We start from the raw sequence: 11,939 nt of genomic DNA on the forward strand, positions 1-11,939 counted from the left end.
GTGGTCAAGGTTATTTTGAGATCACTTATTTTCCTTAACCCCACTCAAGTTCAATTAATTCGTGGAAATCCCAGATACACACTAATGACACCCGAGGAAGTAATCGGGAATTTTGTGAGCTTTGAATGTATGATTAAAGGCTCAAAGAAGGACTCTTCCAAACGAAAGGAGAAAAGATCTTCTTCCTCACATCACAAAGAGAAGAAGGAAAAATCTTCTTCTCACAAGTCGCATCGGAAAGGCGACAAGCACAAGAGGATGAGGAAAGTGGTCTACTACGAGACCGACACTTCATCAACATCGACCTCCGACTTCGATGCGCCCTCCGTAACTTCTAAACGCCAAAAGCGTAAGAAGTTTAGTAAGATTCCCTTACACTATCCTCGTACATCTAGACATACTCCATTACTTTCCGTTCCATTAGGCAAACCGCCAACCTTTGACGGTGAAGATTATGCTAGGTGGAGTGATTTAATGAAATTTCATCTAACCTCACTCCACAAAAGTATATGGAATGTTGTTGAGTTTGGAGCGCAGGTACCATCCGTAGGGGATGAAGACTATGATACGGACGAAGTGGCCCAAATCGAGCACTTCAACTCTCAAGCTACAACCATACTCCTCGCTTCTCTAAGCAAGGAGGAATACAACAAGGTGCAAGGGTTGAAGAATGCAAAGGAGATTTGGGACCTACTCAAGACCGCGCACGAGGGTGATGAACTCACCAAGATCACCAAGCGAGAAACGATCGAGGGGGAGCTCGGTCGCTTCCGTCTTCGCCAAGGGGAGGAGCCACAAGATATGTACAACCGGCTCAAAACCTTGGTGAACCAAGTGCGCAACCTCGGGAGCAAGAAGTGGGATGACCACGAGGTGGTTAAGGTTATTCTAAGATCTCTCATTTTCCTTAACCCCACTCAAGTTCAATTAATTCGTGGTAATCCTAGATACACACTAATGACTCCCGAGGAAGTAATCGGGAATTTTGTAAGCTTTGAATGTATGATTAAAGGCTCAAAGAAGATCAACGAGCTTGACGAACCCTCCACGTCCGAAGCGCAACCGGTGGCATTTAAGGCGACGGAGGAGAAGAAGGAGGAGTCTACACCAAGTAGACAACCAATTGACGCCTCCAAGCTCGACAATGCGGAGATGGCTTTAATCATCAAAAGCTTTCGGCAAATCCTCAAGCAACAGAAGGGGAAGGACTACAAATCCCGTTCCAAGAAGGTTTGCTACAAGTGTGGTAAGCCCGGTCACTTTATTGCTAAATGTCCATTATCAAGTGACAGTGACAGGGATAACGACAAGAAGGGCAAGAGGAGAGAAAAGAAGAGGTACCACAAGAGGAAGGGCGGCGATGCCCACGTGTGCCGCGAGTGGGACTCCGACGAGAGCTCCACCGACACCTCCTCCGACGAGGACGCCGCCAACATCGCCGTCACCAAGGGACTCCTCTTCCCCAACGTCGGCCACAAGTGCCTCATGGCAAAGGACGGCAAAAGGAAGAAGGTTAAATCTAAATCCTCCACTAAATATGAGTCCTCTAGTGATGACAATGATAGTGATGAGGAAAATAATTTGCGTACCCTTTTTGCCAACCTTAACATGGAACAAAAGGAAAAGTTAAATGAATTGATTAGTGCTATTCATGAAAAAGATGACCTTTTGGATTTTCAAGAGGATTTTCTAATTAAAGAAAACAAGAAACATGTTAAGGTTAAGAATGCTTATGCTCTAGAGGTAGAAAAATGTGAGAAATTATCTAGTGAGCTAAGCACATGCCATGACACTATTGCCAACCTTAGAAATGAAAATGCTAAATTAATCGCTAAGGTTGATTCTCAGTTTGTGATGCTTCAATTCCCAATCTTAGAAATAATAATGATGATTTGCTTGCTAAGATTAAGGAATTGAATGATTCTCTTGCTAGCCTTAGAGTAGAAAATGAAAATTTGATTGCTACGGCTAAAGATTTTGATGTTTGCAATGTTACTATTTCTGATCTTAGAGATAAAAATGATATATTACGTGCTAAGATTGTTGAACTTAATTCTTGCAAACCCTCTACATCTACCGTTGAGCATGTGTCTATTTGTGATAGATGTAGAGATGTTGATATCAATGCTATTCATGATCACATGGTATTAATTAAACAACAAAATGATCATATAGCAATATTAGATGCTAAAATTGCCGAGCATAACTTAGAAAATGAAAAGTTTAAATTTGCTAGAAGTATGCTCTATAATGGGAGACGCCCTGGCATCAAGGATGGCATTGGCTTCCAAAGGGGAGACAATGTCAAACTTAATGCCCCTCCTAGAAATTTGTCTAACTTTGTTAAGGGCAAGGCTCCCATGCCTCAGGATAACGAGGGTTACTGATAGTTGCCTAGAGGGGGGGTGAATAGGTCGAAACTGAAATTTACAAATATAAACACAACTACAAGCCGGGTTAGCGTTAGAAATATAAACGAGTCCGCGAGAGAGGGCGCAAAACAAATCGCAAGCGAATAATGAAGTGAGACACGCGGATTTGTTTTACCGAGGTTCGTTTCTCTCAAACCTACTCCCCGTTGAGGAGGCCACAAAGGCCGGGTCTCTTTCAACCCTTCCCTCTCTCAAACGGTCCCTCGGACCGAGTGAGCTTCTCTTTCTCAAATCACTTGGGAATCAAAACTTCCCGCAAGGACCACCACGTGATTGATGTCTCTTGCCTCAATTACAAGTGAGTGTTTGATCACAAGAAAGAAAGCCAAAGAAAAAGAAGCGATCCAAGCGCAAGAGCTCAAATGAACACTACAAATCACTCTCTCTAGTCACTAGGGCTTTGTATGGAGTTGGGAGAGGATTTGATCTCTTTTGTTGTGCTTTGCAATGAATGCTAGCTCTTGTATAGTGGTTGGAAGCTGGAAAACTTGGATGCCATGAATGGTGGGGTGGTTGGGGTATTTATAGCCCCAACCACCAAACATGACCGTTGGTGGGGCTGTCTGTTCGATGGTGCACCGGACAGTCCGGTGCACACCGGACATGTCCGGTGCCCCAGCCACGTCACCAGTGCCGTTGGAATCTGACCGTTGGAGTTCTGACTTCTGGCCCGCCTTGATGTCCGGTGGCGCACTGGACATGAACTGTTCACTGTCCGGTGCGCCAGCATGGGCGTGCCTGACGCCTGTGCGCTCTGGCGCGCATTTATTGCGGTTGCAGACGACCGTTGGCGCGAAGTAGCCGTTGCTCCGAGGATGCACCGGACAGTCCGGTGCACACCGGACATGTCCGGTGAATTATAGCGGAGCAGCCTTCGTAAAAATCCCGAGGCTGGCGAGTTCCAGAGCCACGACCTGTTGGAGCACCGGACACTGTCCGGTGTACACCGGACAGTCCGGTGAATTATAGCGCGCCGGCTCCTGGAAAATCCCGAGGCTGAGGAGTTCAGCGCGAGGCCCCTGGTGCACCGGACACTGTCCGGTGCGCCACCGGACAGTCCGGTGCGCCAGACCAGGGAGGCTTCCGGGACGCCTTTAGCTCTCAATTTTGAACCCAACTTTGGTCTTTTCAATTGGCTTATTGTGAACCTTTGACACCTGTATATCTTATACACTAGAGCAAACTAGTTAGTCCAAAGATTTGTGTTGGGCAATTTAACCACCAAAATTATATAGAAATTAGGTGTAAGCCTAATTCCCTTTCAATCTCCCCCTTTTTGGTGATTGATGCCAACACAAACCAAAGCAAATATAGAAGTGCATAATTGAACTAGTTTGCATAATATAAGTGCAAAGGTTGCTTGGAATTGAGCCAATATAAATACTTACAAGATATGCATGGATTGTTTCTTCATTTTTAACATTTTGGACCACGCTTGCACCACATGTTTTGTTTTTGCAAAATCTTTTGTAAATCTTTTCAAAGTTCTTTTGCAAATAGTCAAAGGTAAATGAATAAGAGTTTGCAAAGCATTTTCAAGTTTTGAAATTTTCTCCCCCTGTTTCAAATGCTTTTCCTTTGACTAAACAAAACTCCCCCTAAATGAAATCCTCCTCTTAGAGGATTTTGATGAATCAATTTTAAAATACTACTTTGGCCTTCTTTTGAACACAAGAAGATACCAAAAAGACAATTGAAAATTATATTTTAAAATAAGGTGGTGGTGCGGTCCTTTTGCTTTGGGCTAATACTTTCTCCCCCTTTGGCATGAATCGCCAAAAAACGGAGTCATTAGAGCCCTTTAAATTACTTTCTCCTCCTTTGGTCATAAATAAAGGAGTGAAGATTATACCAAAGTAGGAGTCCTTTTGTTTTGCTCTCTCCCCCAAAGATAGAGAGCGGCTCGGAGTGACGGCGAAGGATGAGTTACGGAGTGGAAGCCTTTGTCTTCGCCGAAGACTCCAATTCCCTTTCAATACACCTATGACTTGGTTTGAAATAGACTTGAAAACACATTAGTCATAGCATATGAAAGAGACATGATCAAAGGTATATTTATGAGCTATGTGTGCAAGTTAACAAAAGAAATTGCTAGAATCAAGAATATTGAGCTCATGCCTAAGTTTGGTAAAAGATTGTTCATCAAGTGGCTTGGTAAAGATATCGGCTAATTGATCTTTAGTATTAATGTATGCGATCTCGATATCTCCCTTTTGTTGGTGATCCCTAAGAAAATGATACCGAATGGCTATGTGCTTAGTGCGGCTGTGCTCGACGGGATTGTCGGCCATTTTGATTGCACTCTCATTATCACATAGCAAAGGAACTTTGGTTAATTTGTAACCGTAGTCCCGCAGGGTTTGCCTCATCCAAAGCAATTGCGCGCAACAATGACCTGCGGTAATGTACTCGGCTTCGGCGGTTGAAAGAGCGACCGAATTTTGCTTCTTTGAAGCCCAAGACACCAAGGATCTTCCCAAGAACTGACAAGTCCCCGATGTGCTCTTTCTATTAATCATACACCCCGCCCAATCGGCATCCGAATAACCAATTAAATCAAAAGTGGATCCCCGAGGGTACCAAAGCCCAAACTTAGGAGTATAAGCCAAATATCTCAAGATTCGTTTTACGGTCGTAAGGTGGGATTCCTTAGGGTCGGATTGGAATCTTGCACACATGCAAACGGAAAGCATAATGTCCGGTCGAGAAGCACATAAATAGAGTAAGGAACCTATCATCGACCGGTATACCTTTTGATCCACGGACTTACCTCCCGTGTCGAGGTCGAGATGCCCATTGGTTCCCATGGGTGTTTTGATGGGCTTGGCATTCTTCATTCCAAACTTGGTTAGAATGTCTTGAGTGTACTTTGTTTGGCTAATGAAGGTGCCTTCTTGGAGTTGCTTGACTTGAAATCCTAAGAAATATTTCAACTCCCCCATCATAGACATCTCGAACTTTTGTGTCATGATCCTACTAAATTCCTCACATGTAGATTCGTTAGTAGACCCAAATATAATATCATCAACATAAATTTGGCATACAAACAAATCATTTGCAAGAGTTTTAGTGAACAAAGTAGGATCAGCTTTTCCGACTTTGAAGCCATTAGTGATAAGGAAATCTCTAAGGCATTCATACATGCTCTTGGGGCTTGCTTGAGCCCATAAAGCGCCTTAGAGAGTTTATAAACATGGTTAGGATACTCACTATCTTCAAAGCCGGGAGGTTGCTCAACATAGACCTCTTCCTTGATTGGTCCATTGAGGAAGGCACTCTTCACGTCCATTTGATATAGCTTGAAGCCATGGTAAGTAGCATAGGCCAATAATATACGAATTGATTCAAGCCTAGCTACGGGTGCATAAGTTTCACCGAAATCCAAACCTTCGACTTGAGAGTATCCCTTGGCCACAAGTCGTGCTTTGTTCCTTGTCACCACACCATGCTCATCTTGCTTGTTGCGGAAGACCCATTTGGTTCCTACAACATTTTGATTAGGACGTGGAACTAAATGCCATACCTCATTTCTAGTGAAGTTGTTGAGCTCCTCTTGCATCGCCACCACCCAATCCGAATCTTGAAGTGCTTCCTCTACCCTGTGTGGCTCAATAGAGGAAACAAAAGAGTAATGCTCACAAAAATGTGCAACACGAGATCTAGTAGTTACCCCCTTATGAATGTCGCCGAGGATGGTGTCGACGGGGTGATCTCGTTGAATTGCTTGGTGGACTCTTGGGTGTGGCGGCCTTGGTTCTTCATCCTCCTTGTCTTCAACATTTGCATCTCCCCCTTGATCGTTGTCGTTATTTTGAGGTGGCTCATCTTCTTGATCTTCTTGTTCAACATCTTGAGCCTCATCCTCAATTTGAGTTGGTGGAGATGCTTGCGTGGAGGAGGATGGTTGATCTTGTGCATGTGGAGGCTCTTCGGATTCCTTAGGACACACATCCCCAATGGACATGTTCCTTAGCGCTATGCATGGAGCCTGTTCCTCACCTATCTCATCAAGATCAACATGCTCTACTTGAGAGCCGTTAGTCTCATCAAACACAACGTCACAAGAAACTTCAACAAGTCCTGAGGACTTGTTAAAGACTCTATATGCCCTTGTGTTTGAGTCATATCCTAGTAAAAAGCCTTCTACAGTTTTAGGAGCAAATTTAGATTTTCTACCTCTCTTAACAAGAATAAAGCATTTGCTACCAAAAACTCTAAAATATGAAATATTGGGCTTTTTACCGGTTAGGAGTTCATAGGATGTCTTCTTGAGGATTCGGTGCAGATATAACCGGTTGATGGCGTAGCAGGCGGTGTTGACCGCCTCGGCCCAAAACCGATCTGGTGTCTTGTATTCATCAAGCATGGTTCTTGCCATGTCCAATAGAGTTCGATTCTTCCTCTCCACTACACCATTTTGTTGTGGAGTGTAGGGAGAAGAGAACTCATGCTTGATGCCTTCCTCCTCAAGGAAGCCTTCAATTTGAGAGTTCTTGAACTCTGTCCTGTTGTCGCTTCTAATTTTCTTGATCCTTAAGCCAAACTCATTTTGAGCCCGTCTCAAGAATCCCTTTAAGGTCTCTTGGGTTTGAGATTTTTCCTGCAAAAAGAACACCCAAGTGAAGCGAGAATAATCATCCACAATAACTAGACAGTACTTACTCCCGCCGATGCTTATGTAAGCAATCGGACCGAATAGATCCATGTGTAGGAGCTCCAGTGACCTGTCACTAGTCATGATGTTCTTGTGTGGATGATGGGTGCCAACTTGCTTCCCGGCATGGCATGCGCTACAAATCCTGTCTTTCTCAAAATAAACATTTGTTAGTCCTAAAATGTGCTCTCCCTTTAGAAGCTTATGAAGATTCTTCATTCCAACATGGGCTAGACGACGGTGCCAAAGCCAACCCAAGTTAGTCTTAGCAACCAAGCAAGTGTCGAGTTCAGCTCTATCAAAATCTACCAAGTATAGCTGACCCTCTAACACTCCCTTGAATGCTATTGAATCATCACTTCTTCTAAAGACAGTAACACCTACATCAGTAAATAGACAATTGTAGCCCATTTGACATAATTGGGATACGGAAAGCAAATTGTAATCTAAAGAATCTACAAGAAAAACATTGGAAATAGTATGGTCAGGTGATATAGCAATTTTACCCAATCCTTTGACCAAACCTTGATTTCCATCCCCGAATGTGATAGCTCGTTGGGGATCTTGGTTTTTCTCATATGAGGAGAACATCTTCTTCTCCCCTGTCATGTGGTTTGTGCACCCGCTATCGAGTATCCAACTTGAGCCTCCGGATGCATAAACCTACAAAACAATTTTAGTTCTTGACTTTAGGTACCCAAACGGTTTTGGGTCCTTTGGCATTAGAAACAAGAACTTTGGGTACCCAAACACAAGTCTTGGAGCCCTTGTGTTTGCCCCCAACAAACTTGGCAACTACCTTGCCGGATTTGTTAGTAAGCACATAAGATGCATCAAAAGTCTTAAATGAAATGTCATGATCATTTGATGCACTAGGAGTTTTCCTTTTAGGCAACTTAGCACGGGTTGGTTGCCTAGAGCTAGATGTCTCACCCTTATACAAAAAAACATGGTTAGGGCCAGAGTAAGACTTCCTAGAATGAACTTTCTTAATTTTGTTCTCAGGATAGCCGGCAGGGTACAAAATGTAACCCTCGTTATCCTGAGGCATGGGAGCCTTGCCCTTAACAAAGTTAGACAAATTCTTAGGAGGGGCATTAAGTTTGACATTGTCTCCCCTTTGGAAGCCAATGCCATCCTTGATGCCAGGGTGTGGGGGATAGATATCCCCTAGGTCCACTAAAGGAGTAAAAGACCTCACGAAAGGCCCAAGGGCCCAATAACTCGTAAGGTCATTCTTTCGTGGGCCTTGGGTGGAACAGCCAGCAAGGGAGAATGACATGAGGCCGGATTGGTGCAAACCCGAACGGCCCACATCGTCGAGCGAATGATCGCAACAGAGGCCCGATTTTCCCGCGCAGGAGCCCCCATGCAGCGGAGCCGTGCGAGGATAAGTCGGCGAGGATCACGCAGGATAAACTCGAGAGGTTCACTATCTTTTAGTTACTTGTTGTTATCATATCCACGTGTATTGCCCCACGGTCGAGTATATAAGGCCTAGGGGGCACCCCTTCAGAACGATGGACCCAACTACTCAGCCACCCACATCAACTCCCTGTATTCTCAATCCAGAGAGTACTCTTGTAACCACATTCACCAAGCATACTCACCAGGACGTAGGGTGTTACGCATCTCTAAGCGGCCCGAACCTGTAAACCTTGTCCACTGTCCCTCGTGCGATCGGCACGAACCATTTTGCTACAGTCGTCGACACCGTCCTACTCCTAAAAACACCTTGAGGGGCAACCCCGGGTGTGCGGTCGGACCCAAAACACCGACAGCTGGCGCGCCAGGTAGGGGGTGTGTCGACGATCCAAGCTAGCTCAATGGCTGTCACCTTCTACAGCAAGATCACCATGCGTCCCGGATCCGTGTTCCGCTTCGGGACGATCTCGTCTGTAGCGGATGAAGAGGGAATTCTACACCGTATCGCGGATCCGCCGGAAAAGAAGTCTCCTCCAACAAACCCCGAAAATGCCGGAAAAGCGCAACCTCCTGCTCTTCGGAAAAAGATCGCCTCCGGAAGGTCAGGAGCCGAGGGCCCGCTGAACCGGAGGACTCCACTATCTACCTCTCCGACAACAGAATGGGCACGGATTGCGAGGAAGAAGAAGACTGGGGAGAAGCAAGCCGTTCTTCCTGTTCCTCCGACCTCAAAGGAGAACGGAAGGAAAGTCGCCACGACAGCAACGCCATTCTACCCCGACGTCCTCTTCATCGGGAGAGTGGAGTCGCCTGCCGTCTCCGACGACGAACCAACCGCACCCGGAGAAGAACCACCTCAACGAGAATCCTGCCGACGGAGGAACCGGCGCAGGAACGTTCGACGACATCACGTAGCCGGAGAGCGAGATCCGGAGCAGCCAGTCTCGCGAGACGAGGTCTCAGAGATAGGAGAAACTCCGGAAGAACGCGTCTTCAGAGAACGAAGGAACTCTCGACGACGTGATCGCCGGCGAGCTCAGGAACAAGCCGAGCAAGATGCAAGGCAACGCTGGGAGAATCCACTCTTCGGACGCAACCTGAATCCCGACTTCGCCCGAGCTATGAACACGCCAAGCGAAGTCGGAGGGGTACTAGCTCGGATAGCGGATGGACTTCCTCGGACTCCCGACGCTGAGGGCTACCGACGCTTGTTCACCCAAGCAGCCAACCATCTTCTACCGCTCGCTCATTCGCCGAACGATCTGCGACACGTCATCAACAGCCGCCGGGACGCGCGAAGCTCCATCAATGCTTCGCGCGAACGGTGGCATGAGAATGAGATTCGCCGTCGGGAGGAGTATGACAGGGATCATGGCATCCCGACTCAGAGCCAGGCCACCAGGACTGAGTCGGCAACAGCTTCAACTGGCGGGACCACCCGGGGACGGTCGAGGAACTACGATCACAACTCCCCTCCCCGGGACAGACATCGTCCCCGACGACAGGAGGACACGTGCGGAGTGTCCGCCCTTACTCCGCGCCTTAGGGCCATTCAGTGGCCTCCCAACTTCAAGGTATCCAACGTTGACAAATATGAACCTAAGCAGGATCCAGGGGGTTGGCTGGCCGTCTACACCACCGCTGCTCGAGCTGCCGGGGCATCCGAGGACGTTATGACCGCATATTTGCCCATCGTCCTTGGGCAAGATGCGCTGCAGTGGCTACGACACTTACCCCGACACTGCATCGACGACTGGGGAGACTTCAGCCGACGCTTCACCGCCAACTTCCAGTCCCTCTCCGACAAACCGGCGCAACCATGGGACCTCAAATCCATCAAGCGCCGAGGGGATGAGGCTCTCCGGTCGTACCTCAAAAGGTTCCAGACCATGAGAAATCGCATCCCCGAGGTCACGGAGGCGGCTGTGATCGAGGACTTCTACAGAGGATCAAACGACTCGACTTTTGTCCGAGCCATACTACAGAAGGCGCCGAATACCTCCGAGGAGCTGTTCCGGGAAGCCGACCTCTACATCACCGCCGACGAGCGAGCTCAGGACCTCATCGGAGGAGCGAAGCCCGCACCGGCAGCACCACGACGCGACACGAACCAGCCGACCGACAAACGCTGGGAGAAAAGGCCTCGCGAAGAAGTACACGCCGCCGGACCACCTGCCTCTCGTGCCCGAGGAGGGCCTCGCGAGGCGAACGCACGCTGGACGACATCCTCGACGCCCAGTGCCCATACCACAAGGACATGCGCCACACTCTTCGCAACTGCCGGGACTTCAAGCACTCCGTCGGGCATGGCCGACCCTTCCAACCTTTACCTCCTCCTCCGCCGAGGGGAGGACCAGACGAACCACGACAACCTCATCGGCAGGAGGAGGGAGAAGGAGGAGCTTTTCCGCGCGTTGACAGGGAGGTCAACGTCATCTTCGGCGGACACGGGTCGCAGGAGAACAAAAGACAACAAAAGCTCAACGACCGCCAGATACTGGTGGCGACCACCGGTCCTCCCGCCCCATACCGGTGGTCAGAACATCCGATCACTTTCACTCGGGAAGATCAATGGCTCAACTTCGACCACCCCGGCAAATGCCCGCTCCTCGTCGATCCGGTGATCCGAGAGAGCCGGGTGAAGAAGGTGCTAGTGGACGGGGGGAGCAGCATCAACGTCACCTTCCCCCGGACACTCCAAGGCTTGGGAGCTCACCTCAAAGAGCTTCACAAGTCAGACACCCCTTTCTTCGGCATCGTGCCGACTGAAGGGGAATACCCGCTGGGCCACATTTACATGCCGGTCACCTTTGGAACTCCGGAGAACTACAGAACCGAGTTCCTGAGGTTTGAAGTGGCGAACTTCGACTGCGGGTACAACGCCATCATCGGAAGGCCGGGGTTGGCCAAGTTCATGGCCATTCCACATTACCCATATATGATACTGAAGATGCCAGGACCGCGAGGAATCATAACTGTGCGCGCCGACTTCCAAGGCGCCGCAGAGTGTTTCCGAGTGGCCATTCAAGCGGCCCTCACCACCAAGCCGTCGACGGTTCCTTCTACACCGGTGAACTCTAAGCCTGAGGAGGACCTCACAGTACCGGCGAATGAAGCTCAGGCCGCGACCTCTATGCGGCCGACTGAAGAAACCAAAAGAATCAACCTGGGGTTCGCTGACGAGCGCAAGACGACTATCATCAGCTCCAGCTTGGACGACAAATAGGAAAGCGCGCTCGTCTAGTTTCTGCAAGATAACCGAGACGTATTCGCATGGCAACCTGCGGATATGCCGGGAGTCCCAAGAGAAATGGCCGAGCACAAACTAAAAGTCTACTCCTAGGCGAGGCCGATTCGACAAAAGCTACGTCGCTTCACGCCCGACAAGAGAGAGGCCATTCGTGCCGAATTAGCTCGCCTGGTCGCGG

The sequence above is a fragment of the Zea mays genome, chromosome 10, assembly GCF_902167145.1.
Source record: "Zea mays cultivar B73 chromosome 10, Zm-B73-REFERENCE-NAM-5.0, whole genome shotgun sequence".
NCBI classification, from domain to species: domain Eukaryota; kingdom Viridiplantae; phylum Streptophyta; class Magnoliopsida; order Poales; family Poaceae; genus Zea; species Zea mays.